Here is a 16,918-nt window from a genome sequence, read left to right on the forward strand (position 1 = left end):
CCCGGGTGGCTGTCAGCTAAGCATCTGCATTTAGTTCAGGTCATGATCCATGGATGCTGGGATCCAGTCCCACATCAGGCTCAGGAGCCTGCTTCTCCCGCTCCTTCTGCCCCTCCCCCAGCTCTCTCTCTCAAATAAATAAATAAATAAAATCTAAAAAAAGAAAAACTTCCCAAATAAGGAGCACCTGGACAGTACAGTTGGTTGAGCATCAGACTCTTGGTTTCCGTTCAGATCATGATCTTAGGGTCATGAGATGGAGCCCCCTGTCAGGTTCCATGACTCTTACCAAAGCACCCGACCGTACGAGCTCAGTTCAATTCTACAGGAAGCCTGACTTCTTGAAAAGAAAGGTTTCTCACCAATCTCTCAAATCAATGAGAAGTACTAATCTTATTAAATGGCTAATGCTTTGGGGAGAGCTCTGCGCCAATAGGACGGTAGTTACAATATTTAAATTCATTGCTTTTAAGGGTCTTTTTTTTTTTTTTAAAGCAGCTAATGGATATTCTCTTTACCCTGCACTTGATTCCACAAATCTGATGTGTTATAATGAAATGATGAATATATGAATAATTTGCACACATTAAATTTTGGAATTGCTCTGAAATGTGTTCCCATGCATTTTAAACATTTTTTTTTTGAAATTTCCTGATTAAGAGTTTTTTTGCAGAAATGAGGAACACCAATTCCGAGCCATGATTAAAATGAATCCCTATATTTCTATATCTAAGATTATGTCTATGGGCCAAATTATATGATTTTAATATAAATGTGAGCCTATTTTAAGTTTTCCACTTACTGTATTGGTTTTGTGTATATAATGACAGGCAGACTCATGCTTTCAAACTTCTCCAAGCCTCAACAGGCTAAGATGCTAGGCAAACTGCTTCTTCATCATTTTGAACAGTTGCTGGGCAAGCCGGCTTTGAACATGTGATTTTCCCCCTCTTAACAAAGGGCTCATTTTGCCTTGCCTTGGTCTTCTAGAATCAACCCCAAACAAAAGCTGACATTAAGGGGCGCCTGGGTGGCTCAGTGTTTCAAAGCCTCTGCCTTTGGCTCAGGTCATGATCTCAGGGTCCTGGGATCGAGCCCCGCATGGGGCTCTCTGCTCAGCAGGAAGCCTGCTTCTCCCTCTCCCACTCCCCTGCCTGTGTTCCCTCTCTCTCGCTGTGTCTCCCTCTGTCAAATAAATAAATAAAATCTTTAAAAAGAAAATAAATAAATAAAAATAAAAGGAGGGAAAGGATGATCTGCTCAGATGATAGGGAGGGTCTCTGAGGCACAGTCACTTCGCCAGAGTCCTAAAGGATGAGAAGGACCGGATTCATAATAGTCCAGGCAGAGGAAGCCACAGGTGCAAATGAGCTGGGGCTGCACAGACAGTGCTAATGATGGGTGACGAAAGACAGCCAACATGCCTGCGACAACGTGCAGCTGAGGGGCGCCTGGGTGGCTCAGTAGGTTAAGCATCTGCCTTCAGCTCAGGTCATGATGTCAGAGTCCTGGGATCGAGCCCCGCATTAGACTCCCTGCTCAGTGGGGAGTCTGGTTCTCCTTTCCCCTCTGCCACTCCCCTTGCTTGTGTTTCTCATGCTCTCTCTCTCTCTCTCTCTCTGTCAAATACATAAATACAATCTTAAAAACAAAAACAAAAAACAGTGCAGCTGAGACCTGTGGCCAGGCAGTAACCAGCTTCCCTGACGGAGGGTAAGGAGAGGAGTTTGCATTTTACCTACGTTGAAACGATGGGAAGATAGCCATTGAAGGATTTTAGGCAGAATGGTGAGAAGACCTGGTGTGGGTTTTAAAAGCTCATTCCGGCCTTGTTTTGTGAGAATAGGTTGCAGCAGAGACAGAGAAGAAGCCACCGACAGTTAAGAGGGGAATGTCGGGGCACCTGGGTGGCTCAGTGCGTTAAAGCCTCTGCCTTCAGCTCAGGTCATGATCCCAAGAGTCCTCAAATCGAGCCCCGCATCAGGCTCTCTGCTCAGCAGGGAGCCTGCTTCCCTTCTCTCTCTGCCTGCCTCTCTGCCTACTTATGATCTCTGTCTGTAAAATATGTAAATAAAATCTTTAAAAAAAAAAAAAAAAGAGGGGAATGTCACTCCCCAAGTAAGAGAGGCCAGCGTGAGACACAGGCATGCAGAAGAATCAAAAGATGTGAGCTGTGTTTGGAGGGCTCACGGCAAGTTCTGAAATGTCAGAGAGAGAGAAAGTGAAAGAACAGTGACAAGTGCCAGGCTGTGGGGAGTGGGGGAGAGTGAAGATGAGCCTGTTTTTCTTTCCTTTTTTTTTTTTCCTTTAAGATTTTATTTATTTATTTGACAGAGAGAGATCGCAAGTAGACAGAGAGAGGGGGGAAGCAGGCTCTCCACTGAGCAGAGAGCCCAATGCGGGGCTCGATCCCAGGACCCTGAGATCACGACTTGAGCCGAAGGCAGACGCTTAACCCACTGAGCCACCCAGGTGCCCCGATGATCCTGTTGTTCATTTGAGAGCCTGCATGAAGGACGATATCACAAACTCCCTGAAGGAGGTTTTATGCTCCTGAAGACTGTGTTTGACATCATTTCCCCTCCAGGTGGCTACAGGGAGCCCCTCCCCAGGGAGGAGTGTTTCTGAGATGCAGTGTGGGGTGGAAAGAGTGGAAACAGCCCACAAAGGCAGGCACTGACCCTGGCCGGCACTCCCGCTTACAAGGCTGGGTGATCGTTCCCTCCCCGACTCTCAGTGGCCCAGCCAGGACATAGATGTCAGGGTCCATCCAGATGAGACAGCATGGGGGAGTTTGCCCATCACCGGGGTGGGTAATTGTTCAAGGAAGCCACATAGAAATGGAAGGGCATGGGGCACCTGGGTGGCTCAGTGGGTTAAAGCCTCTGCCTTTGACTCAGGTCATGGTCCCAGGGTCCTGGGCTCCACATTGGGCTCTCTGCTCAGCAGGGAGCCTGCTTCCTCCTCTCTCTCTGCCTGCCTCTGCCTACTTGTGATCTCTCTCTCTGTGTCAAATAAATAAGTAAAATCTTTAAAAAATAATAATAACGGAAGGGCACAGAAAAAAGCCTCCTACATGATTCATGCACTACCAACTATTTCCTGCCTGTCTGGGACAGGATGAATCAAAAGTAAGTGAAAACTTATGGTCGAAGCAAAGCCTTTGGGTCTGTGGGGATTCTGCTTTGGACCAAAATGGCCTGGGGCTGGCTGAGTCATCCTCGTGGGCGATTGTTTCTCTCCCCCACCTACAAAAGCAGAGCGGGGATCCAGAGAAGGGGCGATCAGGGTGGGATTACACATTCACCGCATGACCAGCCCCCCACGGCATAAGGCATCCAAACAGCAGCGTTGGGTAACTCTCCGTTGCCACCATCTGGAAGAGGAGAGGTGGTGAGTCTCTCGTCCAAAGATAGATTCTCTCCAAATCCTTCAATCTTTGCAGACAATTTGCCCCAGGACAACTGGGAAGAAGCGGAAGTGGGTGGGAGTATAGATCAGACCAGCCAGCTAGTCCGGGTGGACGGGTGACTAGGCACCTGGGGGATTTTTTTACACCAACGAATGTTTGTTGTTTTAAAATAATAACAAATTTTTTTTCAATATACTATCCAAATGCAATACGTATCAAAAGGCTTTTTTTAAGTTCATATTCTTTAACCAAGCAATTGCACTTTTAGGAATTTAGTCTAGATTCAGAGACACTGCAGATTGGTGGAAAGAGCTGTGCAATTTATAAGAGCCAACAGCTGGGAGGCGACCGGCTGGCTCAGTAGGTCACGTGACTCTTGATCACGAAAACAGGTTGTAAGTTTGAGCCCCACATCGGTTGGAGACTTTACGTAAAATAAATAAATAAATAAAATATTTTTAATAGCAAAAAATTGGAAACAGACCAAATAGAAAGGCCCATTTAATAGAATGCTAGCCAGCTATTTAGAAAAATGATGCAAAAACAAATAATAAACTAAGAAAAGATACTTGTATTTCAAATTACAGAGGGATAATTTCCCTAACATACAAAACGTTTCTTCCTATTAACCGTTCACCAGGAAAAAAAAAAAAAAAGGCAAAGAATATGAAAAATAAGTGTGTGTGTGTGTGTGTGTGTTTGCACAGATAAACAAAGACCACTGTTTGCAAAGACATCCAATCAGGATGAAAATTAGCACCATCACTGAAGAAAATTCATTAATATGAGCTCATACTGCTGTATCTGTATCTACAGCAGTACCTACTGCTAAACTCACCCAAGAGTACTTCAGTAACTTATTCAATGTGCATACAATGAAGGATAAACAAGTTGTTCATTGCTACAGTGTTTATATTAGCAAAAGACTGGAAACAACCTAAGCGTCCATCCATCGGCAACTGGTTAAACCCTAGATGGGATAAACTTAGCAGAAGCCACGACAGGGACTGGAGGTGACCAGGAGAACCCAAGCAGTCCTAACCTAACCTCGAAACTCTCCAGGGAATAGACTTGGGGTTCAAGCCAGTCCCTTCTGGATTCCCAGGGGCAGAAAGACCCCAATTAGCATTTGGGGACATGTAAACACTGCGGTCGATTTCTATGTTCTAACATAGAAAGATGGTCAGAATATACTATTAGGTAGGGGAGAAGGTCACAGGATAGCATTAAAGTAATCTCCTTTCCATCTAAAATTTAAATATCATGTGTATGTGTTAGGGTATGCATAGGAGGGATGCCTGGGTGGCTCAGTCTGCTAAGGACCTGCCCCGGGCTTTGGTCATGATCTCAGGATCCTGGGATCAAGCCCCACATGGGGCTGCCTGCTCAGCCGGGAGTCTGTTTCTCCCTCTCCCTCCAACCCTCCCACCACTCATGCTCTCTCTCTCTCAAATATATTAAAATCTTTTTTAAAAACAAATATGCCGGGAAGCCTGGGTGGCTCAGTTGGATAAGTGGCTGCCTTCAGCCCGGGTCATGATCCCAGCATCCTAGGATGGAGTCCCACATCGGGCTCCTTGCTCAGCAAGTGACCTACTTCTCCCTCTGCCTCTGTCTGCCTATGCCCTCTCTCCCTCTCTCTCTCTCTCTGACAAATAAATAAATAAAATCTTTAAAAAATAAAATAAAATAAAAAAGAATATGCCAAAAAAAAAAGAATATGCATAGGACAAGACTGGAAGAGAAGTATATCCACAAGCCATTAAAGCAGTTATTAAGTGCCTGCTGTGTGCTAGGTGCTGGGAACATGACGATAATGAGGAAATTAGAATGTTGGTTCCAGGAAGAAAGAGAACTTTGCTATTTTGCCCCAGTTTCTGGCACATGATACCTACTCGGGAAACATGCATGGAATGCAGGAACAGAGGCTGAGAGAGAGCGAGGATTAGAATTGCTGCCCCCAGGCTGTCCCAGTTACTCACAGTCTAGCAGGGACACAGATGTATGAGCAGATGAGTTGTTCTGGGAAGGTGCAGAGAAGTCTGAGACTAAAGGGTTCTGAGCTACTGGGCTTTGATTTTTTTTTTTTTTTAAGATTTTATTTATTTATTTGACAGAGAGAGATCACAAGTAGGCAGAGAGGCAGGCGGAGGTAGGGGGGAAGCTGAGCAGAGAGCCCGATGCGGGGGTCGATCCCAGGACCCTGGGATCATGACCTGAGCCATGACCTGAGCTGAAGGCAGAGGCTTAACCCACTGAGCCACCCAGGTGGCCCTACTGGGCTTCTAATTCCCTGTCTCTCACTACTCCTCCGCCAACCGAAGAGAAGCCAGTTGCAAAAGTCATGACCATGGAGACCATTTTCAAACTCAAAGCTTATCCTTGGCTTTCACTTCTTTCTGGACAATGCTTGGCCCCAAAGAGGAAAACCAGGTTATCCAGGATGAGTCCGGGGCAGGCGTGCTAGGGATGCATACCTCCAAAACTGGATCCTACAGACACCAAAACCCTTGGAAAACAATGCATTTGGTCCATTTCCAGGGGTGATTGGCGTCAGACAACTCAAAGGTGACACCCAATGTCGCCAAGGGGAACTACACAGAAATTGCAAATCATGGTTCCAGGGAGGTGGGGGTGGGCCATGCTGGACTCTTGGCTTTCACTGGTTTCCCGCTAGCTCCTTTGCCAAACAAGAAACGCTTGCCAAGACTGCGAAAAACTCCTTGATTCAGAAGCCAGCCTGGAACGAAAGGAGCACATTTTTCTCGGGGTTGCTGTAGCTTTTCTCTGGCTGCAGAAGCTGTTCATGATTTCATTAGCGGGTTCTTCTCTGATTCCTTTCTGATGGCATTTGCTTAATTACAGTTGCATTGGAACAGCAGAAGCCACAAAAGGACACGCCAGCAATTCAGGCTAAAAGGTTTCCCCAGACTGACACTTTTCGAGGGCCCCAGGGTCTGCCAGCTCTGGGTAGGAATCTCTCTGTCCTGCCTCTTCCTGGGTAGGAACCTCTGCACACATTCCTTCATCCCCCTGAGTTTCTGTTTTCTCACTGGTAAAACGGAGGCGATGATACCTATTTCGCAAGATCGCCGTGTAGATTAAATAAGATCACGGGTGCACATAATAAAGCAGGAAAAGCTTCGTAAGTGTAAGTGTTGATGTCATTACCATGACGGAGAACATGCGAGTCCTTACGAAACCTTTGACGCACACCATCTATTTTGATCCTTACCACAACCCTGTGAATCAGCTAATATTTCTATCTCCACTGTATGTAGGAAGCAGGTCCAGAGAGAATGGTCTGTGTCGTGAACTAACAAGCAATCAAGCTGGGAGTCAAATCCAGGTCACCAGCTTCAGACTGTCCAGGATGAATCATGTTTCTATAGCGCCTCCAGTGTTTAACGGTTATGGAGCCCGTTCAAGGTGAACGCACCCAAAGACAAACCACGGGAAGGATCCAAGCAGGCGTTTCTCCAAGGAAAGTTACACAAATGGCCCATAAACTCCTGAAAAGGTGCTCAAGCTCATTCATTACGAGGGAACTGCACATCGAAACCATAATGAGATACCACATCTGGTCCACCCAGCAGGGCTGTACAATCAAAGAGCCCCCACCACAACCGCAGAGTGAAAACGACAAGTGTCGGAGAGGATGCAGAGAAATTAGAACCCTCGCACAGGGGCGCCTGGGTGGCTCAGTAGGTTAAGCCTCTGCCTTTGGCTCAGGTCATGGTGTCAGGGTCCTGGGGTGGAGCCCCACATCGGGCTCTCTGCTCAGCGGGGAGCCTGCTTCCTCCTCTGTTCTCTGCCTGCCTCTCTGCCTACTTGTGATATCTGTCTGTCCAATAAATAAGTAAAATCTTTAAAAAAAAAAAAAAAGAAAAGAACCATCATACGTTGCCGGTGAGAATGTTAAATGGTACAGCTGCTTTGGAAGGCAACTGGCCATTTCTCAAAAAGTTAAAACAGAGTCACCATATGACCTACAATTCGACTCACAGGTGTAGGCATGTGTTCATAGCTGCTTTACTCGCCAACCCACATTACTCTCTGCTCAGAACCAAAAGGTGGAAATGATCCAAGTGCCCGTCAGCCGACGAATGGATACACAGAATGTGGGGTCACCATACAAAGGAATAATATTCAGCCGTATAAAGGAACGAAGTACTGAAATGTGACACAACAGGGAGGAGGAGAGAATCTCCAGCAGACTCCAGGCTGAACACAGAGCCTGACGCCGGGCTCAATCTCACAACCCTGAGATCATGACCTGAGCCAAAACCAAGAGTCGGATGCTTAGCCCAATGCACCACGTGGACGACCCTGAATTATTTACTTTAAATAGGTGAATTGTAGGCTGTGTGAATTATATCTAAATAAAGCTATTTTTTTTATTTTTTAAGATTTTATTTATGGGGTGCCTGGGTGGCTCCCCAGGTTAGAGTCTCTGCCTTCAGCTTAGGTCATGATCTCAGGGTCCTGGGATCCAGCCCCACATTGGGTTTTCTGCTCGGCAGGGAGCCTGCTTCCCCCTCTCTCTCTGCCTGTCTCTCTGCCTACTTGTGATCTCTGTCTCTCAAATAAATAAATAAAATCTTTAAAAAAAAAAAAAAAAGATTTGATTTGTTCACCTGACAGAGAGAGAGATCACAAGTAGGCAGAGCAGCAGGCAGAGAGAGAGAAGTAGGCTCCCACTGAGCAAAGAGCCCTGGGATCAAGACCTGAGCCAAAGGCAGTGGCCCCACCAACTGAGCCACCTAGGCATCCCTAAAGCTATTTTTTGAAAGATTTTATTTCTAAGTAATCTGCACCCAATGTGGGGGCTCAAACCCACAACCCTGAGATTGAGAGTCACGTGCTCCAACTACAGAGCCAGCCAGGCACCCCTCAGTGAAGCTTTTTTTTTTTTTTTTAAGATTTATTTATTTATTTATTTGGCAGAGATCACAAGTAGGCAGAGAGGCAGGCAGAGAGAGAGAGAGGAGGAAGCAGGCTCCCTGCTGAGCAGAGAGCCCGATGCGGGACTCGATCCCAGGACCCTGAGATCATGACCCGAGCCGAAGGCAGGGGCCTAACCCACTGAGCCACCCAGGCGCCCCAGTGAAGCTATTTTTAAAGAAAAGATTCCGCGTATAAGTAAATTTTAAGACTTCTGGACTTGTCACATAGCTCACACACATCTAAGGCTTTGTGAGGCACATACCACAATTTTTAGTCTGGGAAGGGTTGCATGGACCACATCTCAAGACAGATAAACCAGTTGAAAAAGTAACTACCCACCAATGAATGATCCAGCTCGTTCCAGCCAACATACCAGACCCAGAGTCAGTTACCTGGAAACTAGACGCACAGTGGTAGGTCTCTCTTCCAGGTAACTCAGTTAAATTGCTCACAGCCTGTCTTTACTGCTGTTGGCAGTTGCGTTTTACTATCTTGATGAAAGATCTGCAAGGTTCATGCTTTCATGGAACAGCTCCCACGGTGGAAGCTGATTTCCTGTTCTTTGGACCGCCCTACCCTGTTTCTTCTAACTGATACAATGTCTCCAGAGCTCTGGGAAGTTAGAGTATGTGTCCTCCGCTGTCCCATACCCCATTTTACCAAAAATTTACCTTCCAGACCCTAAACCAGTTTAACACTGAGAACCTTCTCCCCAGAGTCCAGATGAAAAAAACACCAGTGTCTTAGTCCGTGTAGACAGCTCTACCAAAAATCACACGGACTGGGGCACCTGGGTGGCTCAGTGGGTTGAGCCTCTGCCTTCGGCTCAGGTCATGATCGAAGGGTCCTGGGATCGAGCTCCACATCGGGCTCTCTGCTCAGCAGGGAGCCTGCTTCCTCCTCTCTCTCTGCCTGCCTCTCTGCCTACTTGTGATCTCTGTCTGTCCAATAAATGAATAAAATATTAAAAAAAATAAAACCACTTAATTGTGGTCATTTGTTACAGCAGCAATAGAAGACATGCATGGTACGAACTTCCCCATCCTCTTCTTCCTCCTCCTCCTCTTCATCCTCATCATGGTGAAGGGGAACTGAGTTCACTCATGTCCTCCTTATTAAAATGAATAAATGGAAGGTGCTATGATACCTCCACCTTGTAGATGAGGAAACCGAGGCTCAGAGAGGTTACATCATGGAAGGTTTGTTGTTGGTGGTGGTGGTGTTGCAAACAGCAGAAATGGATAAGGCAAGCCAGAAAGGGAGAGTGACCCCCCTGCCCAGCAGGAGAAATCATCAAGGAAGAACCATCTGGGCCACACGGTGGAGGCTGACCACAGGTCTTCCGGGGTAACACTGGGGTCTTATGAACTTCTAGTCTTGTGTTCATGAAATATTGGTTGAGAGGCTACTATGTGCCAGGCTCCAGGCTATGTGCTGGGGATATAATGTTGAACCAAACACTGGGCATGATCCCTGCTCACATGATACCGTGATGCTTACAGAACACACATGAATCAGATCGTCACCCTGAAGGAGGACACAGTACAAGTCCACTGAGCACCGTGGATGTTTTGGGGCAGACCAAGGAGAGCCAGCCGCGGGTGGACATATGAGCCACAGGTAGACGCATGAGCCACATGTAAGCCAAAGTGTGAGGACCAAGCATGAGTTACCACGTCTTGAGAGTTGGAGGGAAGGCTCACTCTCCCTGTCCCTGGTGTCTTTAATGACAATAGAACTTTTTAAACATTGTGTTCCCCTTTCTCTAGATTTAGCAGCACTACCGGGGGAGGGGGCAGAGGTAGCTCGTCCAAGTTCCTGTTGATAGTAACATTTTTCTTTTATTTCTTTTATTGTGCTAAAGCATCTAAAATGTGCCATTTTTACCCTTTAAAAAAAAAGATTTTATTAAAAAAAAAGATTTTAGGGGCGCCTGGGTGGCTCAGTGGGTTAAGCCGTTGCCTTCGGCTCAGGTCATGATCTCAGGGTCCTGGGATCGAGCTCCTCATTGGGCTCCCTGCTCAGTGGAGAGCCTGCTTCCCGCTCTCTCTCTCTGCCTGCCTCTCTGCCTACTTGTGATCTCTGTCTGTCAAATAAATAAATAAAATCTTAAAAAAAAAAAAAAGATTTTATTTATCTGGGAGAGAGGGAGAGAGAGCGGGGGAGGGGAGGAGCATTGGGAGAGAGACAAGCAGACTCGGAGCTGAGCGCAGACCCCATGTTGGAATGGGGTTCGAAACAGGACTTGATCTCAGCACCCCGAGATCATGACCTGCGCCAAAACCAAGAGCTAGTCATTCAACTAACTAAGCCACCCAGGCACCCCATCTAAATCCTTTTAAGTGAACAGTTCAGTGGCATTTCTGTTCACAGCATGATGCAACAATTATCATTATTTCCAAAATTTATCATGCTCTGTGCTCAGGCAACACCAGCTCACCATCCCTGCCTGTCTCTGAATTTGCCTCTTCTAGGCACCTCGCATAAGTCACACACAATGTGCCCCACCGTGACGGGTTCCTTTCACTTAGCAAAATGTTTTCAAAGTCCATCCACTGTTGTGGCAAGTATCAGAACGTGATTCCTTTTCACAGCTGAGTACATTCCACTGCATGGAGATGCCCCTCTATGACCACACCTCCTCAGACACAACCCTAGGCTTCAGGTGAGTTTTTTCTTTGGACATATCCCTATGTTTCTGTCTCCTATAGCTTCTCCATCTGTAAAATGGGGAAGGTGCTTAAAAGCCAGGCACCACAGAGAAGCAAATTCTGTAGCCAAAACTAGCCTGCAGCATCTCAGGACCACAGTGTAGGTGGAGGAGAAAAGATTGAGACACACAGCCCCAGGTGTGTGAACACTGCCCTGTCGTTGCAATGCCACCCAGGAAAAATGTGCAGAGACCCTCCGTTCTCCAGCCCAGGGCCAAAGCAGGGGTGCCTGTCCTTAGGAAGCAGGCAGTGGAAATGAATAAGCGTCTAATGCAGGGGAGCATTAGAAAAACAACAGAGGCCTGGGGATAAGTGGGAGTCAGTGGGGAGCAACGGGAAACACCCCCCCACCAGCTCCCATCACCCCCACATGGGGATGGGGGTTCAAGGCTGCCGGAGCAGCTGCTCTTTGAAAGATGCTGGAAATCTGGATTTTTCTTTCTTCCTTTTTTTTTTTTTAATTTATTTGACAGACAGATCACAAGTAGGCAGGGAGGCAGGCAGAGAGAGAGGAGGAGGCAGGCTCCCTGCTGAGCAGAGAGCCCGATGAGGGGCTCGATTCCAAGACCCTGAGATCATGACCTGAGCCGAAGGCAGAGGCTTTAACCCACTGAACCACCCAGGTGCCCCTGGAAATCTGGATTTTTAGGAGAACTTGCCTGATTTCAAATGTTGGCAATTAATTTGAAGACTATTAGACACAGCACAGCCAAATGAAACGTGTCTGGTGCCTGCTTGTGAACCAAGGATGACCAGATCCCCTGGCAAGAATCCAATACTGTGAAAGGAGACCAGGCCCCTGTGGCTGTCTCATCAGGACCTAGAGTTCACGGTAGGGGGTGAAATTGGACATATGGAGTCCTACCTCTCCTCTGCCTAATAGGCGATGGGTCCTTGAACTCTTGCCTTCCCCGGGTGGACCTCAGGATGCTCCTCTAAGAAATGAGGGGTGAACCACATACAACTTTCTTTAGGACTTTGCCCCGCGGAGAACCCAGGGGACGGTCTGTCTATTTATTGTTTTCATTTCAAGATACACATGACATGGCATTTACTCTATTCATAACATTGTCCAATCTAGCTTCTATCTAGTTCCAGAAGATTTTCACCACTGCAAATGATCTTGCGCGCGCGTCCCTTGAGTTGCCCGGGAAAACGGGCTCATATCTGATCCCGAAATACGCTGCCCTGAGGAAGACATCAAAAGCAGTTGGGAGGTGGGCTTCAGGAGCGAGGAGGCAAGGTTGGGAGAAGAGCAAGTTACCGTGTTTGAAATGGGGGTTTCGGGTATCTGGGACACACGCACACACCAGCTATGCCAACAGCAAGGCTGGCCGTGCTCCGCTGTGGTCCCAAAGGAGCCCTCGGTGTCAGCCGAGCACCGACAGAAGGCCTGCGCTGCTGGGGGCCTGCTGTTACTTATCGCTTGGGCAAAAACGCATCTCATTTCCAAATATCCCACACTGAGAGCCCCCTGGCAGGAAAGCCCTCCTTGAATCCACAATTCCCCTCCCTCCCCCATGCACTCAAAAGTAGTAGATAAAAAAGAGCTTCAGAGGGGCGCCTGGGTGGCTCAGTGGATTAAGCCGCTGCCTTTGGATCAGGTCATGATCTCAGTGTCCTGGGATGGAGCACCCCCCCCCAATCAGGCTTTCTGCTCAGCAGGGAGCCTGCTTCCCCCTCTGTCTCTGCCTGCCTCTCTGCCTACATGTGATCTCTCTCTGTCAAATAAAATAAATATTAAAAAAAAAAAAAGAGCTTCAGAAAGGGGGGGTGGGTCCACGAGTACTGGGGGACCCTCCCCTGCACTCCTTGAGTAGCTATGGGTTTTAAGTCCTACAGCATCCGAGTCCTTCCCTCACTAGGAAAGGGAAGTGAGAGTAGCCGCCCCCCGCCCCCCAGTCTTCCTTCCCCTTCCCAGGCTATTTGTGAGCCAGTGCAGGGTGAACTGAGAAAAATAAGGTAACCGAAGCAAGTTTGTCTGTGAGGCTGTCCGTCCTCAGTTGAAAGGCACCTTTTCTGAAATGATGTCATCAGTGTTCATAGGTTCTTGCTTTTAGGAATTGGTGCTGAGAATAGATGGAAGGTTCTTTTTTAAGATTTTATGTATTTATTTGAGAAAGAGAATGAATGGGGTGGGGGGTGGGGGAGGGAAGGGCAGAGGGAGAGGGAGAGGGAGAAGCAGACTCCGCACTGACCAGGGAGTCTGGATGCTGGCCTCGATCCCATGATCCTAGGACCCCGACCTGAACCTAAAAAAGCAAACGCTTGACGGACTGAGCCACCCAGGTGCCCCAGCCCTGTTTTGTTTTAATTTAGCAAAGCGAAAAATTGACTCTGTCCTTCACCAAAAAATTTTAGAAAATTCGCAGATGTGTGACATTCTAAAATTCTGCTGAGACACTGGCCTTCTCCTGGGACTAAGGGCAGCACCCCTCCCCATCCCAAGCAGGGAGGGTTAGGACCCAGGAAAGATGAGAATACCATCTTCTTTTCATTGTTCTGATTAGGGAACATGTCAACATTTCAAACAGTAAGGAGAATAGTATAATAAACCCTAATATACCATAATTTGGCTTCAAAAATGATCATCAATGGCCAAGTTTACTTTTAACATTACCTCCACCTTCTCGCCCGTGGATTACTTTTTTTTTTTTAAAGATTTTATTTATTTATTTGACAGAGAGAAATCACAAGTAGATGGAGAGGCAGGCAGAGAGAGAGAGGGAAGCAGGCTCCCTGCTGAGCAGAGAGCCCGATGGGGGACTCGATCCCAGGACCCCGAGATCATGACCTGAGCCGAAGGCAGCAGCTTAACCCACTGAGCCACCCAGGCGCCCCATCCTGTGGATTACTTTGAAGCAAACCTAGGCATCGTATCCTTTCAACTGTAAATATTTCAGTATGCGTCTCTAAAAAGTAAAAAGTTTTCTCGTCCTGAGAAAACGTAGCTACAGTATGATATGATACCAACAATTTTTTAGTATTTATTTTTTTTAATATTTTATTTATTTATTTGACAGAGAGAGATCACAGTAGGCAGAGAGGCAGGCAGAGAGAGAGGAGGAAGCAGGCTCCCTGCTGAGCTGAGAGCCCGATGAGGGGCTTGATCCCAGGACCCTGAGATCATGACCTGAGCCGAAGGCAGAGGCTTAACACACTGAACCACCCAGGTGCCCCATTAATATTTATTTATTTATTTGAGAGACAACACAAGCAGAAGGGGCACAGGGAGAGGGAGAGAGAGAATCTCGAGGTGACCCCCCCTAGTGAGTGTGGGGCCAGATGCAGGGCTCGATTTCAGGACCCCGAGATCATAACCCCAGCTGAAAGCAAGAGTCGGACACCCAACCAAGAGTGCCCCCTAGGCACCCCTATACCAACAGCGTCTTAACAACCCCTAATATACTATTAGAGTTTAAATTTCTCTCTCTAATTTGTTCAAATCAGGATCCAAATTAAGATTTGTGCGTTGCAATTTGTTGATAACATTTCTTTCTTTTTTTTTTTTTAAGATTTTTATTTATTTATTTATTTGGCAGACAGAGATCACAAGTAGGCAGAGAGGCAGGCAGATAGAGAGAGAGGAGGAAGCAGGCTCCCTGCTGAGCTGAGAGCCCGATGAGGGGCTTGATCCCAGGACCCTGGGATCATGACCTGAGCCGAAGGCAGAGGCTTTAACCCACTGAGCCACCCAGGTGCCCTGGTTGATAACGTTTCTTAAGTGTCTTGTCATCGACAGGTTCCCTTCTACCTCTGTTTTTCCCCCTTTCCAGTTTATTTGTTGAAGAACTAAGTTCATTTGTCAGGTATCTGACTGGCTCAGTCAGTAGAACCCGCGACTCTTGATCTCGGGGTCATGAGTTTGAGCCCTATGTTGGGTACCGAGATTACTAAAAATAATAAACAAACTTCAATTTTTTTTTTCAAAAGTGGTGTTGAGTGTGCTTTCATGAGGGGTACACAATGACTCGTTGTCCTTCTGGGGTGTTAGCAGCCAGCACCCCAGAATTCACCAACTCATTACGAGTCCTTCTGTATTTCTATTTGAAGAGTTCTTGGGTGATCAGTCCCTCCCATTTTGCCCATTTTGGCCTGGGATTTTCCCCAGTGTTGGTGCCTTCAGTCCTGCATCTCAGGAAAACCACTCCAACCCCGGCAAACCAGGACAGTCAGGAACCCTAACTGAGGTTTCTCATTTTCACGAAGCACTTCTTCCTATGACCCTTGCCTCCCTTCTCTGCATGGGACGGAGAACCTAGAGCCAAAATGTGGGTAACAGATCAGACAATGCTGGGATAGAGCTATGGTTTTAATCAGCCGATCTTGGGTATGATTAACACCTTAGTGGTTCCCCACCGACCTTCCCCTTCCATGTTCTCATGATGCCCTGATTTCTGTGTAGTGATAGTGATCCCCAACCATGCTCTGACTGTTGCCAGGAAGGTGATCACAGCCCTAGTTCCAGGGATGGGCTCCCCCTTTCCAGAACCGAAGCCTAGGCCAGTAAGTACATGCCATTCCCCAAGCCACAACCTGGGCTCGTGAGTCACGAGGCCATGGTTTGCTTGTGGTATTTGAAAAAACACTTCTTCATTCATTTTTTTTTTCTTCTTCGTCTTTAACATACCGTAAGCCATGTCAAGCACACAACTCAGTGATTTTTTTTAAATTTTTTTAATTTTTAATTTTTATTTATTTATTTTCGAGAAGGAGAGAGCACAAGCAAGGGGAGGGGCAGAGGAAGAAGCAGACTTCCTGCTGAGCAGGGAACCCCGATGTGGAACTTGACCCTAGGACCCTGGGATCATGACCTAAGCCAAAGGCAGACACTTAACTGACTGAGCTACCCAGGCGCCCCAACTCAGGGATTTTTTTTTTTTTTAATTTATTTAGTTGTGCAACCATCACCACAATACAGCTTTAGAACCTTTTAATCACCCCACTAAGATACCTCATGCCTATTTATGGTCCTCTCTGTTCCCACTCCAAGCCCCAAGCAACTACTAATCCAATTTCCATCCCAATGGACTAGCCTTGTCTGAACATTTCATAGGGGTGAAATCAATAATGTCTTTTGTGATTAGCTTCTTCTCTTAGCATGTGTCCGACTTTCCCCCGTGCTGTAGTATGTATCGATAATTCATTCCTTTTTATTACTCAACAATGTTTATCCATTCATCAGTTTCTGGATACCGGTGGTGTTTCTACATCTGGCTATTACGAATAATGCTGCTATGAACATTCCTGTACAAGGCTTTGTAGGGACATATGTCTTCATTTCTCTGTGATAAATAACTAGGACGGTAGTTGATGGATCAGATGGTAAGTTTCTGTTTACACTTTTAATAAACTACCACCCTGTTGCTCCAATGTGACTGCGCCATTTTACATTCCTACCAGAAGTGTGTGCCGGTTTTTGTTTCTCCACATCCTTGCCATTTGTTATTCTGGTTTTTTTTGATTATAGCCATCTGGGTGGATATGAAGTGGTCTCTCAATGTGGTTTTAATTTGCATTTGTGTAATGATGAATGTTGTTCAGCATCTCTTCATGAAACATTTCCTCACTCTTAAGAGCAAGGCATGAAGAAACAGCCTTGATCTTTCTAAACAGATGTGAGGTCTGGGACCTTTTCGCCAGCGTAGGGGGCATGACCCAGAGGAGGGAAGAACTCACAGAAAGCTGCAAAGGAACAGCATCAGAGCACCAACGGAACAGTACCCAAAGTTCACCCAATCCTCAGACTTCTTCAGTGACAGGAGTCAATAAATCCTTCCTGTAGTTGAAGCCAGTTTGAGTTGGATTTTCTGTTCCTTGCACTTTGTTGAGTATAAGAGAAAGAGGC

The sequence above is a fragment of the Mustela lutreola genome, chromosome 17 (genome assembly GCF_030435805.1).
Source record: "Mustela lutreola isolate mMusLut2 chromosome 17, mMusLut2.pri, whole genome shotgun sequence".
Taxonomy (NCBI): Eukaryota; Metazoa; Chordata; class Mammalia; order Carnivora; family Mustelidae; genus Mustela; species Mustela lutreola.